This window comes from Mus caroli, chromosome 6, assembly GCF_900094665.2.
Source record: "Mus caroli chromosome 6, CAROLI_EIJ_v1.1, whole genome shotgun sequence".
In the NCBI taxonomy this organism is placed as follows: domain Eukaryota; kingdom Metazoa; phylum Chordata; class Mammalia; order Rodentia; family Muridae; genus Mus; species Mus caroli.
This window is the reverse complement of record NC_034575.1, coordinates 130,074,224-130,091,947: the sequence shown is the minus strand read 5'-3', so window position 1 is coordinate 130,091,947 and position 17,724 is coordinate 130,074,224. Positions and strand designations below refer to the sequence as shown.

The window sequence follows — 17,724 nt, the reverse complement described above, 5'->3', positions numbered from 1 at the left end:
GCCAAGCCCAGAGTATTTACTCTCAGGCCTTTTATAGAGCATGCAGGCTGGCACCTAGCTGAGTAACAAATGCCACTTGTCTGTTCACTTGCATCGTTTTCAGAGAGATCCAAAATCTACAGTCACAGAAAGAACGTGGACAGAAGGCCAGTGTGGGCAGTGGCAACCTGTAAGCTAGCATTTGGAAGGTGGAAGCAAGAAGATTTATAAGTTTGTAGCTAGCATGCACTGTATGGAAACTGGTCTAAAAAAAATATAGGAATAAATGACATGTGGCTTAAGGCTTTTATGACGTCCTGGAGGGTTTAACGAAGGAAATTAAAAATGCAAAACAATAGGCAGTATTGCTAGGCAATAATTTCAATGGACTGGACGGTTAAAGAGAAAATCAAGAGCCAGTATGGTATATACAATTATCACTTTGTCAGTGAACATTCCTCGTGTTGGCAACAATATACCTCCTGATGACAGAATTCATAGTGGCTAACAGACAGTATCCACCATGTCCGTATGCAGGCCTCTTTCTCTGAAAAATGTCCAGAAGAGATGAAGAGGGTGAGGCTAGGAACTGTGAAGCATTGCCTAGGGTCCCGGTGCCCAGGACTCAGAACTTCAAGGGAATGACAGCCTAGTACTTTGGCTGCTTTCTGTCACAGTGCTTGTCAAAGCTCAGCTGTAGAGAAGCCTCCATGGCCATGATCTTGGGAGCACTGTTGCCATATAAGCGCTTCATCTCTGCTGGGCGCTGCTCCCAGGGCTTCTCAGATGGGGGCTCCACTGACCTATGGTGGTTGAAGTACAGGCCACAGTACACATTCACATAATCATTCAGGCACTCTGTGTCCAGCTGCTGCTGGCTCCTTCTCTCTACTGGCAGAGTTCCTCAGTGACTTCCATATTGCTCAGGTTGCCCGCATTCCACTTCATCTGAATCTGACTCCAGCCCTTCCTCCTCATACAGTGCTTCATTTTCTCTTGTGGATGCAGGGGTTGGGGTTCTATTATTATGTAGAGGCTGCCCAGAGCTTTTGAGATGGGAAACACAGTAGGGAGACTCCTGCCAAGCCTTGTGCTGGCCTTGACAGTTCCAAGGATACCTAGCCTCATAAGCAAGAGAGTTCCAGGGAAGAATTCCATGAGGGAAGAACCAAGAGGAAGTGAATTAGGAATCTAGTGGCTTCACATTCAAAGCACTGCATAATGAAAATGTTGCCAGTATCTTGCATACATTGGCTGAGAATAACAAGATGTAGTGCCCTCCACCCATTGTGAGGCTGTTGCTGTTATCTCTGATTGCAAAAGTCCAAGTGGGTACTCGTGGACATGCAGCTTGCAGAGGTCTCAGGGGGTGGGCACCAATGGACCTAGGTCTCCTGTTAGTAGCTTTCATTTCACCAATACACTAGATTTATTGCCAGACCTAGACAATGGAATTCTCATAGTGCAATGATACAGAGTTGTGCTTTTTTGATAGTGTTTATTCTCAGTCTTGAATTGGTGTGTGTGTGTGTGTGTGTGTGTGTGTGTGTGTGTGTGTGTGTGTGTGTGTGTGTGTGTGTGTGTGTGTGTGTGTGTGTGTAAGGCAAAAATATAAAACAAAGGAGGTCATGAATTTAATGGGAGAATTTGGTTTTGGAAAAGGTGCCCATTTCTTTAAAGCATTTGAAAATTGTTCAGGTATTACTGGGAGGACATAGATGTCCCTTGTGATAGAATTTTTAGCTTTTAGGCCTATGTCTTCAGAACTGTTTGCAAACTTAACACTCTATTCCATATAGTTCATCCAAGTTCATGTAGAGTTATGGGTCCTGTGTCCACCCTGCCACCAGATGTTGGGCTGTAAGGAATCCCTGGGACACAGCTCCAGGAGTGGGGAAGCTCAGTGTGACATGCGGGACAACTGGAGCTGGCTCAGGGGTCCTGGGGCCTGCAAGGAGGCCAGGGCTGTCTGGTTCTCAGGCTCTTGGACATCTAGGCACCACTGGAAGCCACAGAAGAGCTAAGAACAGAGTGGGGCCCACAGGCTGAATATAGCCCAGGGCTGGGGGCAGGGGAGGGAGGAAGGGCAGTCTAGCTGGTGCCACAGGGATAGTCCTTGACTTGATGGCAACAGGCTTCAGTTTGGACTTATTGGCATGGCAGACATGGCTGGGAGCACAGAGGGGCCTTCTATGGGAGATTAGACTAAAGCTCTATAGGCAAAGGCCTCCTTCATAGCTTCCCATGGCAAAATCCCAGTGAAAAGAGGCAGTCCATGGTTTTAAGGTATTTATTGTCATGGTGGAAAATGGCTGAGTAAAACCATACCCCACTTCTCAAGATGGGCCTGAGATTAGATACCTTTTGCAGTGAAGAGTGTCTGGGAAGGAAAGTTTATTGGCTAAGCCCTCTAGGCCTTTAGGTACCTCATTAAATTGGATATCTGTCTAGAGCCTATGTGACCACAGAGCATGTCCTGTATACATGGAGAGGCTTGGGGCACTGCTCTTACATGACTGATGGCCACAAATCATTGGGGGTATGGCTAGTGAGAAGGACCTGGTGACTAGAAACAGGCAAAGCACCTACCATCCCATCAGGGTCTCCTGGGCTTCGAGCCTTAGCTCAACTGGGGAGCAAGCTACCTTTCACGGTCCTACAGGCTCAAATTATGAACAAGTGAAGAAGAATGTCCTTACAGCCTTTGGTGGAAGTAATCCTCCTAGCAGCTGGTGTGCTAATATCCTCAGCTTGTTTCATTTGTTCACAAGAGCTAAGTTCTCCAATGGTACATTCCTTTACTAAAAAGGAAAGATAATAATTTAGTCTGGTGGTATATTGTGGATTTCTGTTATATGTACTTTTTTCTTTTACCTAAAGAATATTTTTATTAATTAATTGAAAATTTCGTGCAGTGTGTTTTGAACACATTAGCTCATTTCACCAACTCCTCCCATAACCACCTTCTCCACTCTCCTCTTTCTTCCCACCTGTCTTTGAATTTTCATTTCGCCCTACCCACACAGAACCTACTTTTTGTTGCTAGACTGGTCTTGAGATGGGGCCTATCTTGGTGTGTGATTGATCCACAAGGGATCACATTGTTTAAAGACAAAAACAAAAACACCTCAAAAAACAAACAACAACAACAAAATTGGAGTCTTGTCTCTAAAGCTACCAAATGTCTGTAGATCCTCAGGTAGAGGCAGGATTTGATGTCTACTTTCCTCACCTATGCTGGGATTTTTGGCTCATTTAAGCTATTGCAGGTCGTGTGCATGTTGTTACATTTGCTGTTATAAGTTTATGCGTACTGCTGCCTCATTTTGTCCCCAAACCAGCTTTCTTGCTGTTATGAACTATCTCTGTTTCTTATAATCTTCCTTTCTCCTCTTTCACAAAGATCCTTGAGCCTTGATGTGAAGACTGTTATGAGTGTTTAGTTTAGTGCTGAGATCTCCATGGTCTTTTTTCTATACTCATTAACATAGTGAGGCTCTATGTTCATTGTCATTTACTAGAAGGAGAAAGTTTTTGTATGGTCTATGAATATAGCAACAAGTCATTAGGAGTCTTTAAATTTATTTGTTACATTTTTGAGAGTTTAATAGAGTGTACTTTGGTCATTTTAACCCTTCTCCAATCATCCCCTAGCACTTTCCTGATACTCTCTTCTCACCCAACTGAACATTTCTTCCTCTTTTATTTATTGTTTTTTTTTTTAACTTGTCAAGACCAATGTGTATTGCCAAATATTCTTGGAATAGATAGTAAACAGATAGTCATTAATTTTTGAAACTGTGCTGTTTAGAAGGAAATCCTTAAGGAGAACATCCATTTCTGAAGAAATAAATGCAAGATAGGAATTGTTCTTGGTCCATAATCACCTTGTCTGGACAAGTCTGGTTGTTCTGGGAATGGCTATTTAGGTTGAATCTTACATAATTCTCACGCAGAGAGGAAGATGCAGGTGAAAGGCTCAGGGTTGCTCATTAGGTTTCATGTATTATTCTTTCCTGGTGATTGCAAGTTTGGCCACTTTTAAAAAGACCTACAACTTCCAGTAGTAGTATCCTCTCCACACAGCCTCAACCCTGGAGTGTTCGGTAGGTACTTCACTTTGTCTCTTTCCTCTTTGTTGTTCTATGGAAGGAGCCATGCCATGTTTCGAGGACATTTTTCTCTGCAGTGATGGCATTGTTCATGCTTCTACTCTAGGAACTTCTTTAAAACTTTTCAAATAGTGATATGCTTTTACTTGTTATTATCTGTTCTGTAATTGCTGCCCAGTTGCTACAGGGGACTGAGACTGTGATCCATCCCCCAAACTGGAATACCTAATGTTTTACCTGTAATCCTTAAAGTAAATAGTGTCTCATTTACATATCCAGTTTGTTTTGGATTAGTTATCTTCCTGCATACACCTCTTCACTGTTAGTCTGGGTTACCAGTGTGTACTATCACATCAGATTTACTGTAACATTGAAAATTGGGTGTTTTTCTGTCTTCTTTGATACTTCCATTTGCTTTGCTTTTTGGCAATATAGCAGATATTGGTACAAAGCAGAGAGAGATAGCAAAATCTGAATCTGCTAGGTGCTAAAGGCTAAAGAGTATGTACTAACAAAGGAAGATACAGAGAGCTGGAAAGACCCTTGGGGTGTAAATGAATTCATTTAAATTCTTTGCTTTATAGCATGATAGGACAATCAACTTTTTCATATACAGAGACAAAGGAATGTTAAGCTTAGAGCAAATTTATAATCTTATTGCATCAGTTATACATGAAAACTATTTTATACAGCATCTTGAGAACTGTAGCAGTACTAAGAATGAGTTGGAAGCCCACTAATGTTGAACCAGAAATAATGAAAGAGCAAGTCTACAGCATCTGTATGTTTCTCTTAAAGGGTAGCAGTGTGTGTGTGTGTGTGTGTGTGTGTGTGTGTGTGTGTGTGTGTAGCAGTGTGTGTGCATGCATGACCCTGTAAAAAGTAAGATGATTATTATTCTCAGTACAGAATTCAGAGGAACAAAAATGTCTACAAGAATTTTAGGTAACAGAGAGCTTACTGTATGAACTTTGGGAAGCATCCATCAGTCCCTGTGCAAACTTAAATTTGATGTGTTTAATGTTGTTTTTATTTTATATGTCAGTCTAGATGTTGTTGCCAGATATTAATTACAATTCCCCAACCTTACTTGTCCAGAAATCAAATATTGACACTAAAATCTGTATAAATAAAAACTATCAAAGCCAATACAAATAAGTATATCTTGATTTTGATGATAAAACTGAGAATTCAGTGTTTCTTCCTCATCATCAACAACAGCAAAACTAAAAAACAAACAAACAAACAAACAAAAGAACAAAGCAAACGCACCAGGGTGCTCTGTATAAGGTGTGTAGTATGTGGAGAAAGATTAAACTAGCTGCCTTGGGAAATATAAAAGTTTCACCCAAAACACTGTGGACATTAGTGATTTGTATTTTCTTGGCACTGTATATATGGGTTTTTGGCAGTAAATGTTTTGAGAGTTCAAGAATTTATACACAGAGCATTGTAGAAGATTGATTAACACATCTTCATTACTTTACTAGAAACTAAGTCATCCTTCCAGTGGCAATGAGTTCTATCCTATATTTCACATTAACATTTATTTTAAGTGTGAAATTAATAATAGGAAATTTAGGCAGTACATTTTTAGCCTGGGTAAACATCATGGGTGGACTGGGTCAAAAAAAAAGAAAGATGTCTTCAGTGTTTTAGATCTTCACTGCTCTGGCTCTCTCCAGAATCTCTGTGATCTGGACACTAATTGCAAGTTTATTGGTATTAGCCATCTACCCAGCTCTAATAACTAGAAAAATTAAGATAATTATGAAAAAATATTGAACAGTGACCAATCATTGCAGCATCTGGCTTGCTACATGACTCAGCATCTTCTATTTTCTCAAAATAGCTACTCTTAAAACACTGTTTTTCTTGAACAGAAGTTGAGACTTAAAAAAAAAAAACTAGTTTAATTGACATTGCTGCCATCTTTGCTCATCCTTTTCTTAAACATGTTAGTCATAAGCAGATATATTGATGTCTGGATTGATGGATATGTGCAAATATGTCCTATAGTGCTATATCAAGAAACTCTACCCAATTTTCTAGGCCGGTTTGACACATCAACACTATGTTTCTGAAAATGTTTACTTTGCTTATCTTTTTCTTTTAGAAACATCTGAAGAACACCCAGCACAATGTCAAAGGCTCCAGAGAAGTCAAAACTGCAGCCCACATAAAGACTCTGCAAATGGCGGTCACCTCATGTTACTACATATGGCTTTTGTCACTTCTGTGTGTAGTGACAATTTTGGAATTTTGGTTTCTTTTAAAAACACAGAAATATTATAAGAATGCCTTTTCATTTTAATTCCAGATGTAGGGATATGGGGCTTCTTCTGCCTGACTATAGCAGCAGACAATGATATGCCTTATACTCTAACCAAGGCATGGATTTTGTCAGCTGCAGATAGTTTCTGCAATTGTGTGACATTTTGAATTCTGGAAACTTTTCAGAGTTTTAATATATAAATGTTAGGGACCTGAGAGACATTGTTGTTGGTTGCTGATCATTTAGAGGGTTTGGTTGCGGTTTGTTAGTAGTTGTGCTCAAAGAAGAAACAAGATGGAAAGATAGATTCAGTGATGTCTCTGTCTCTCTGTGTCTCTCTGTCTCTCTCCCTCTATGTCTCCCTCTCCTCTTGCCTTTATTCTGTCTTACTGAGGATAAAGGGTATAAAAAAAAGGAACCCACAAAGTAGCTAAGATCAGCTTTATCTGTAACTATATTGGAATGTTGATGTTAAACAGAAAAGTCCCATAATTTTGTTGTGACAAGCATTGGGAATTGCTTTTCCCTCAGCTCATTGATGTGTCCTCATTCGTGAAAACAGGCAATCCTTGTTTTCTGTGCTATGGTATATGAGGTGCAGGTTCAAAGATAGAAAATTATATGCTCCTTCAAGAATACCAGAGATCAGTTTTCATATTCTAGTGAAAAAAAAAATCAGTTCTTAGTTGGCACATGTTAGAGATGACCAGGGATGGAGATGGATCATCTTTCTGGCAGAGTTTGTTAGAGATGCAAACAGTATAGAGGTATCCCATAAGGTGGAAGATAACACAAAGCAAGACCAAAATGTGGTTACCATACCTTTTAGAATAACAGATTTAGTATTTTAAGTACCCATCCCAAGAGAGTAGGGAATGAGAAAAGTATAGTACTATGCATGTATGGACCTGAGATTGTCTGACATTATCTAACTAGACTTAGGGAAACTATGCTTTCTTGAGACTCTGGCTAAGTGGGTAGGACAGAATGACATTCCTGGATGAAGGAATTTCCTAAGAATATTTGGCCCATTAGTATGTGATGTAACAATGCTTACATGTGTGGCCTGAAGCTTTTCTAGGGCTTGTTATCTGGAAGGAACTATTGCCAGGAGATGGAGAGAGCTGTGCAGAGTAGAAGCCTGAAGGCAGTATTCCTACATCTGGTACTTAGCAGCATGTAAAGGGAACAGAAATTGCAGTGGTGTGGCATGTAAATTTGTACTTTCAAAATTATTCAGGTGTATGTAACATTATGGACTTAAAAGATTCTGTGTGAATTAAGCACTATTCAAATACATTATAGCTCTGCTGACAAAATACAAACCTATTTGTATACAAAGATGTAAATGTGAACCAGTTAAGTTTAAGAACTGGAATCAATATTTCTATCATTTATTAATCTATAAAAAATTTAAAATGATTACCAAATAGCAGGTTATATACATATATATACACATATATGCATACACACAGACATACACACACACACATGTGTGGGGGATTGCAGGCTGGTCTTCAGTCAAGCTAAGGTCTGAACCCGCTAAACTCTTTCCCACTTACCTAGCAACAGTGAAGAGGGCTGTTCAGCCCCCACCTCGCTCTCTTACTCTTACACTCTCTCTTTTCTCCCCTCTCTTTGTCTTCTCTCCTCTTTCCTTGTTGTTTGTCTTCACCTCCTCTCTCTTCTCTCCTCTTCTCCTCTCCTCTCCTCTCCTCTCCTCTCCTCTCCTCTCCTCTCTCCCTCTTTCTCTCTTCCTCTCTTCTATAACCCCAGAGCAACAGGGTGTCACCTTGGAGTCCCAAGTTGGGGGCTTTGTCCACCCCCCACAGAGTGGGGTGAGAGGCTTAGATGCCCACCTGGGGCCAAGTGGAAAGTGATGGATGCCATGACTCACAGTAAGACTGAAATCCCCTAACTCAATTTATTTAATGTAGAATGTCTCTCTTGTAGATGCCTAAAGATTTGTCTTCTAGGTAATTCTAGATCCTGTCACAATGACAGTCAATATCGTGCTTCACAGAAAATATTTGTTTACTAATTTATGAAAAGAGTTTTGTTCCTAAGGCTCACTCTCTTGTGTCTTGCAGATAAAGGATATTTAGCTAAATAATACTCTTAATCCATTTTATTTTATGTTATGAATTGGCTTAAATATGCAAAATGATATGTGATTATGAAAAGTTACTGAAAGAGGGGAAACCTGCTTGAGACATCTGCAGAATGTTCAGGGAGCTGCAGTGATGCAGTTTTTATGAGTTATCACCCATATTTGTGGGGATGAAGCTGTCCTATGTCTCCTCACTGTGGTAGGAAACCATCACTCATGCCTCTGCAAGAATCCCAATAAATTTAATGGTTCACCAAACCAGACCTGAGAGGGATCGTTTCCTTGTCCTATTGTGGGGTCCTTCCCTGAGTAAACCTATTGATATTTCTCTAGGATGCAGTTAGAGAAGAGGGTATATTGTAAGACACTGAGACCACCAGAACCCAAGACAAATTCAGAAAGTATCTATATGAATTTGTAGAAAGAATATTCACACGAGAAATAGCTTTAGAAAGTTGTATTCTACAAAATAACTTTCTGATACTTTTAAAATTCAAAAGAAGATAACTACAAACCCAATTGTAGCCAAAATTTGTTCTTATACATTCACTTAAGTAGTGCCATCCCATATTAGAAAACAAATCAAAACTGATATTATTTAATATGCACCTTCTGCATGTGAATGCTACTAGTGGATAAGCCACAGGAAGAATGTGAGGGACTAATTTGCTTATCCTGAAACTGAAAGTGTTGGTGCTGTAATGATTTCAGAGGTGACCATATAGCTGTGGATCTCAACTTTCCTAATTCCTTAACCATGTAATACAGTTCCTCATGTTGTGGTACCCCACCCCCAACCATAAAATTATTTCATTGTTACTTCATGACTGTAATTTTGCTGATGTTATGAATCATAATGAAATTATCTGATATGCAAGATGTGTGATATGTTACCAGCCAAGCAGTTCCAACCCACAGGTTGAGAGCCTCTGCCATACAGCATTTACTGATATCCCTATGCATAAATAATTTTGATGAAACTAATATAAGGGGACTTGTATCCATATGAGAACAGGGTAGACATGAGGAGTCTGTGGTCACAGAGCAAGGTGATTTGCACACCTCAACAGGATCCAGAGTGCAACACTAATAGACACTTAGCCTGGGACTTCAACCACATGAACTTTGAGGACATAAATGTCTGTCATTTAACAAATCTAGAAGATAGTGGTGCTTAAATGGATGCCTATGAAAACCAAAAAGGAAAGATTCTATTCATTTAAAAGTATGTAAATATGCTGAGAAATTTTCTTAACTTTGTGCAATTGGTAATAATTTTGATATTTTATAATTAATAAAATAATTATTGCCAAATTGTCTACAATCAGGTCCACACAAATTCTTTAGTAGTGCTGAATGAATAGAATAACTATATTGTCAGTGTCCATTGTGTATATGTAATTGTTTCTTACTTGCTGAATCAACAGCATTCGTACACACCTTAATAGAGAAATATGACTAACATTTATTAGCAATTCTATCTATCAAGACAAGGTAGAAAAGACAGATCAGTGAAGTGCAATATGTTGTCATAATCAATAAAAAGCAGGTATACCACAAGTGTAGATAATGCAGATTTATTAAGCTTTCATGTATTGAAAGTAATATTTAATACAGTATACTATTGGATTATAAAATCTGACCAATTACTTTTTACAATTTTATATGTATTTATTGTATGTATATGAGTGTTTTTGGCACCTTTATGCCTGTTACCCTAAGAGGTTAGAAGAGGACATTGAATCCTCTGGGAGTGGAGTTAGAGATCAGAATTAAACACTGGTCCTCTATGTGCTCTTATCCACTGAGCCAAATTTCTTGCTCCAAATCATGTATTGTCTACACTTTAAATTTTTGCATATTTTATGTCACAGACAATGCATTATAGAGAAGTGTCCTATAACAAATAAAACTGAGAAAATATTAATGAATTGGTTAATAAAGTTGTAAGAATACAAGCCAAGACTTGTGATGCAGAAGTAGAAGGTGAATACCATCTCACAAAAGTTGTTCTCTGATATCTACTATGGCATGCGTGTGCCTTCAATCACACAAACACACACACACATAAACACACACACACACACACACACACCCGGTACACTCGCAAACAAACACACACAGACACCAATAATAATTAATATAAGAAATTTTTCACAAATGAAATGTATCTATATTTACACAGAGATTATATTAATGAGATAAATGAATAATAAACACAATTAGATCTATAGTGTTTCCTTCAAATAGACAACCCAAAAACTAGTATGCAGTAAAAAAAACTTAATTATTTCTTAAGGCTTTATGAAATTGGTAAAAGACAAATGATAAACATAGAGAAAAGTGAAAATTTGAAGTGATAATATAACAATAGCAGCATGGTGCACTGAAAGTAAAGAGAGCACATACACAAAGATATTCAGTAAGTATGGAGCTTGATCAGCTTCTTCCTCGGGTCTCCCAAGGCACTGACAGAACATAGAACTCCGCAGACTTAATTTATCTGAGATTCCTTGTGATATTTAACATAGATCACCTTTGACAAGGCATCTCTTGAAACCAGATTAAATAACAGTAATCCAGGATTGGCGCTAGACCTCAAGCACAAATTTCTAGCTTAGGGGCACACAGTTGGGTCTTGAGGTATATTCCTCTTGTTTTTAGACTGCCGGTAGAGAAAGAGAGAGATTTGGCTGTAAATAATAATGCTTTAACCTGTACTGACTATCTACAGATCTTTCTTTTCTTATTGGAATGTAAAATGAAAATATTTTTATTCGATATTTTATTTATTTACATTTCAAATATTGCCCCCTTTCGAGGTTCCTCCCCATCCCCCAAAAAACACCTATCCAATTCCCCCTCCCTTGCTACTATGAGGGTGTTCCCCCACCCACCCATCCACTCCCACCTCCCAACACTCTGCTACATATGTGACTGAAGCCATGGGTCCTTCCCTGTGTACTCTTTGATTGGTGGTTTAGTCCCTTGGATCTCTGGGTGGGGTGTGTGTGTGAGGCTCTGGATAGTTGACATTGTTATTCTTCCAATGGGGTTGTAAACCCCTTCAGCTCCTTCAGTCCTTTCTCTAACTCCTCAACTGTAGACCTTGTGCCCAGGTCAATGGTTGGCTGTGAGCATCTGCCTCTGTATTTGTTGGGCTTTGGCAGAGCCTCTCAGGAGACAGTTCTATCAGGCTCCTGTCAGCATCCCCCAAAGTGTCTGTGTTTAGTGACTGTATAAGGGATGGATCACGAGGTGGGGTAGTCTCTAGATGGCCTTTCCTTAAGTCTTTGCTCCACACAATTCACAGACTACATGAAGATCATGAAGAAGAAAGACCAAAGTGTGGGTGATTCGGTCCTTCCTAGAAAGGCAACAAAATACTTATCACTGCAGATCTCTTTAGAAAACATGAACTTTCCACAGAAAACAAGATATCTTTATATCCTCACAACTTCATGTGTTAGCTGAAATAAACTGTCAATGTTGAGGAATCACTTTGGTTATCTTTTTCTCACTTGAGGACTGAGGCTCACCTCCACTGTAATCACTCCCTGCATCCACCATATACTTCTTTTAAAGGTTTTACCAGAGGACATCTAAACAAGATTAATTCAAATCACCCAGAAGCTGTATGTGGCAAAACATAGCAGAACAGTGAAAAGGAATATCCCTTCCTTTGAATGCTACCAGATGAGAATCCAATGAAGACTGGGCATTGTGACAAGGCTACTCTGTGCATGGTTGGGGTTATTTTGCACTGTTTTAGGGAATGATGTTTCCTGTATCCAACACTGTACTTCTAAGATATCCTTACTTAAGTTGCATTCACCCTCAACTACATTAACCTACCTATCTCCTGTTCAGATATAGGCAGAACTTTAGGTCAGGAGATAAAATTCCAGCTACTGTAATTTCTTTGTATTTCCCCTGAATTAAGGACAGCATTAGACACATTTTCTATCAAATTAGTGGAAGAATTTACTTTTAAAAATTGCCAATATCACTATATTACTTGAAAACTGCTCTGATTTTTCAGGAGAAAAATATATGACCCCAGGTGATAGCAATCTTACTGATTTTGCTTTTTTTTCAAGTTGGTTTGCTTTGACAAAGTCAAAGGCCTGATATTCATTTGTGGCCCATCCAAGTTCATACAGTGGGCAAGTAAAGATGAATATTCTTATTGTATACTATGGAAGTAATAATTTAAAAAAACTATTTTTATGATTTTGAGAATTATATATGAGTACCACCAAAGTCCTTGGTGATCAGAGAAATGCAAATCAAAATGACCCTGAGATTCCACCTTACACCAGTCAGAATGGCTAAGATCAAAAGTTCAGGTGACAACAAATGTTGGAGAGGATGTGGAGAAAGAGGAACACTCCTCTATTGCTGGATTGCAAATTGCTACAACCACGCTTTAAAAAAATCTGGAGGTTGCTCAGAAAATTGGAAATAGATCTACCTGAAGACCCAGATATACCACTTTTGGGTATACCCAAAAGATGCCCCAGCATACCACAGGGGATATGTTCCACAGTCATCATAATGGCCTTATTTGTGATAGCCAGAAGCTGGAAACAACCTATATGTCCCATGACAGAAGAATGGATACAGAAAATGTGGTCCAGTTACACAGTGGAATATTACTCAACTATTAAGAATGAGGACATCCTGACTTTTGCAGGCATATGGATGGAGCTAGATAATATCATCCTGAGTGAGGTAATTCAGACCCAAAAAGACATGCATGGTATGTACTCACTAATAAGTGGATAATAGCCAATAAATGAAGAAAAAAAAGAAAAAAAAACCATACAGAATGCATAGGAAACAGTCTACAGAACTCAAAAGTCTCAATAAGTTGAAGTGCCCAAGTGAGGACATCTCAGTCCCACTTGGGAGAGAGAAGAAAGCAATCACAAGTGGGGAGAGAGGGAGGAAAGGGACTTGGGAGGGAAAGTGGACAAGGTGGGTAGGGGCATTGAGGGGTAGAGGGGAACCTGATCTGGTATTGGGTGAGGGAAAAGGACTAAAGACCAGATGGCCAGCAGAAAGAATGCAAATAGGCAACCTCAGGAAATAGGAGGTTGGGGGTAACCCCCAGAATGTACCAGAGACCTGGGAGGTGAGAGACTTCCAGGACTCATAGGGAGGCACTGTACCACATTTTTAAATGGGGATTTTTGAGATTCTAACTTCTTGAGCTCTTTGTATATTTTGGATATTAATCTTCTATCAGATATTGGGTTAGTGAAGATCTTTTCACAATATGTGGTTGTTGTTTTGTCTTACTGACAGTGTCCTCTGCTTTATGGAAGCTTTTCAGTCCCATGAGGTCCCATTTGTCAAGAATCACAGGAGGCAGAGGAAGGAAGGATCAAAGGTGGGAGAGGGGAATGGGAGGGGAAAAGCAGAGACAAGATCAGGTATGGAGGAGACAAGAGAGAAAACCAGAGGGACAGGAGAATGAGAAATATGTAGCAGTGTGGGGGAGAGGCAGAGGAAAACTAGAAAAGACCCAGACATCAGGTATATGAGAGGTCCCCATGACCCAATGTGAATAACCTTAGCCTAAATGCCCAACAATGGTGAAATGCAACCTAAAGAGACCACCTCCGGTAGATAGACATGGAATCCCTTTGAGGCATGGGGCCACCTGTGATCTTCAAAATTTTTGACTCAGAGTTGGTTATGTCTGAAGAAAATTCAGAGACAAAAATGGAGCAAAGCCTATAGGAAAGAGAGAGCAGTCTGATTTGGGATTTATCCCAACCACAGGCACTAAACCCCATCACTATTCCTGAAGCCATGTTGTGCTTCCAGACAAGAGCATGGCTTTCCTCTGAGAGGCTCTATCAGCACCTGACTGAGATGGATGTAGACATTTACAGCCAACCATTAGACTGAGGCTTGGGACTCTCATGGAAGAGTTAGTGGAAGGACTGAAGGAGTTGATGGGGATTGTGGCCCCCCATAGGAAGAACAACAGTACCAACTAACCTGAACCCCTCAAAGCTCCTAGAGACTAAGCCACCAATCAAAGAGCATACATATGTAGCAGAGGACATCCTTGCATAGCCTTAGTGGGAAAGTATATGTTTAAACTTGTAGAAATTTGATGCTCAAGGGAAAGGGGGTGCTTGGGGTAAGGTGGGAGTGAGTAGGTGGGAGACAGAATATCCTATCAGAAGCAAAGTGGATGGAGGAATGGGGTGAAGAACTCATGAAGGGGGAACCAGGGAAGGGGGCAGCATTTGAAAATGTAAATAAATTAAATAATAATTAAATAAATAGTAAAATGATGGGTATAAGGAATATATATATATATATATATATTCCTCAAAAATTATTTTAAAGTTAACATTAAATAATACAAGAGAGAAAGCAAGAAATGACTCTTATCTCAAGCCATATATTTCATAGAAATTAGTGATGTGCAGAATGAAGGAAGGTGACAGGAACCATAAGAATACAGGTAAGTAATTAATGTCCCCTGGATACTGAGGTTCGTGCATCAACTTAGTCACTCCCCACGTTTCTTCCTACATAATGATACTGAAAATTTGACTAGCTGGCTTCTAAACCTGATCAATTCAAATTATATATTAATGAGACAAAACAAAACTTTGCAAAACAATGAAAGGGGATATGTCTTTATTTGCATGCCAGGAAATTAAGAGTTTATTTTGAACTTCAACAGCAACCATAGAAAAGTCCTACTTATGTTAAAAGCATACAGTGTATGGAAGTGGTTTTACAGGGTTAGGATGTAGTCGTTTCCATAACAAACATTTCTGCTATCCCACAAATTAAATAATTCATCCTTTCTCCTCCCCTCCCCCTCCCCCTCCCCTCCCCCTCCCCCTCCTCCTCCTCCTTCTCCTCCTCTTCCTCCTCATCCTGCTGCTGCTGCTTTTTTTTTTTTGCTTCTGCTTCAGCTTCTTTTGCTCCGTCTTCTCCTTTTCTTCCTCTTCCTTCCTTTTCTTTTTAAGAAATGATCACATTGTGACAGTGCTTGGCCTAGTACTTGATATGTAGACTGATCTGGCTTCTAATTCACAGTGATACACCTGCCCTGCCTTCCCAGTGCTAAGATTAAGGCATGAGTGCATGAGACATTACTTCTGGCTTGAGATATAATTTGTATTGCTTTGGCTCTCTTTAGAATTGATATACTTGAATTTTAATCATAGTGTTGGTGATATAACTCATGTGCACACACAGGACAAACATACATAATTTTAAATCTAACTGTAAAAATGTATGAAATTATTATTATAAATTTTATAATCTTAATACAAAGATGCATAGTTTTTTCAAACCATTTGAATGACTTGAACTTATACAGATAATATATGAAACTAACCACTATTTAAAAAAACAAAATGAAATACATTAATTTATAACTGCATGTCCATACAAGGTTGACAAGGAAATCATAACAATAACAGCCCTTTATGAAGAAATGATCTGTCAGTTTGCTTAAAAGAAGAAATATGTGGGAATTGTTTTTGATACTGCCCTCAACTTGTCTTGAAAACAGTCTTTTCCAGGAACCACTGTACAGTTGGAACCTCAAATGTTTCCTATACAGAATGGAAAGTACAGAGTAGAGACTCTGACATGCTCCTTGGGTATTTGTCTCTTCAAAGATACATTGCTTTTCAAAAGTGGGCCCTAAAGTTCAAGTAGCAGCACCCACTCCATACAGCCTTGCTTATGGGATACTTTGTATTTCTCTTTTTCTTCTTCTTTGCTGTTGTGTGGATAAAGCCCTGCCAGAAAGAACTTCCTGTCTCTGCAATGATAGTCTGCTCATAATTTTTTTTTTCTTAGCAACTTCTGAATTGATTCATTGACTATCCCTGCTGCTTGTGCCCTGGACTGCCTGCTGCCCAACTCTACTTGCCCTTGAGGGTTGGAGGTGAGATGGCATAGAATCTAAAGTATAGACTCCAGGAGTAGGTGAGAAACATTACAGCAAGGTCATCTGAGTGCTTCTGTAAGGTCCTTTAATATTATCTATCCAATCTCCATTGGTTCCAAGGAAGCATCTCTTCTAAATAGTTCCCAGTTGGCTGGCATTGTCTGTTTCAGCAATCCTTGGTCTCTCAGGCAGCCTTCAATTAGGTCCTCCTGCAGGAGATGCCTTTTGTTTTTAGATTGTGACATCCTAGTGGGAAACTGAGGGCCACGGCCTCTAGAGTGTTGACCCCATCCATCTTGGAGGATTTCCAGTATACTGGACTGTGCCTATCTTGGGTTGTCCTATCTTTCAGGACCTTACCTGTCATTGACTACCAGCCATCAAAGAGCTATCACCGTGGAGCCATGTCACACAAGGGGAAGATGAGGAACAGCCTCCATTGTGGCCTCCTGGATCTCTGCCATCCAGGCTTTGATCACTTCCTTAGGGAAACTATAATCAGAATGTTCCTGGTAAAGGGTTAGACAGATTGAGTGAAACTTGGAGCCACATGCCAATAGAGATATGTCCCTAACAAGGGCCAACTCTTCTGCCAGTAAGTCAATATGTTGTTGTAAAATATGGATGGTTTGATAGAGATGTTGATTTAGTACTTCCTGCACCTGAAGAAACTCAGTGTACTTAGAGACTATCTACAGCCTCCACCATAGTGGCTGTCTGGGTCAAGGCAACAGCAGTTGTGACAAAGCAGTAAGATGTTTGTCTGGTGGCATATGATTATCCAAAGAGCCCATCAACCCAGCCACCATTTATTGAAAGCTAATTGAATCTGCCCTTAATAATTGAGAATATCATAAGGAAATAATTATTTTATCTAGTTCCCTGTTGTAAGTACTTGCTAAGCCTCCTGCCTTAAGAGCAAGGCAGAAGACAGCCTCAAACTTTGAGGTAATCTTAAGTAAATCCTAGTGGGCCTGGGACAACCACAAGAGGGGAACATTCTGGTATCTTTAGCCGGTTTATTCATATTAGGCTTCCATACTGTGATGACCAAATCATATCTATACTAGGCAGCCAAATGGGTTTGGAAAAAACAATTCTTACTATCTAGGATCATCACATGGAATGTGGGTGGGATAACACTAGAATGAGGCAGTCCCACCTGAGTGATCCCCATTTTTTCCATGTGTTTGTTAATTGCTCTCAGATCCTATAAAGTCTATATTTCCCTGACTTATTTTTAAATATTTTTAATTAGGTATTTTCCTCATTTACATTTCCAATGCTATCCCAAAAGTCCCCCATACCC

General features: G+C 39.5%; 1 pseudogene; it reads right to left on the bottom strand.

The window, feature by feature from the left end:
* Positions 1-604: 604 nt before the first annotated feature.
* LOC110295825 lies at positions 605-16,782 on the bottom strand (annotated as a pseudogene).
* Between the last annotated feature and the right edge of the window lie 942 nt (positions 16,783-17,724).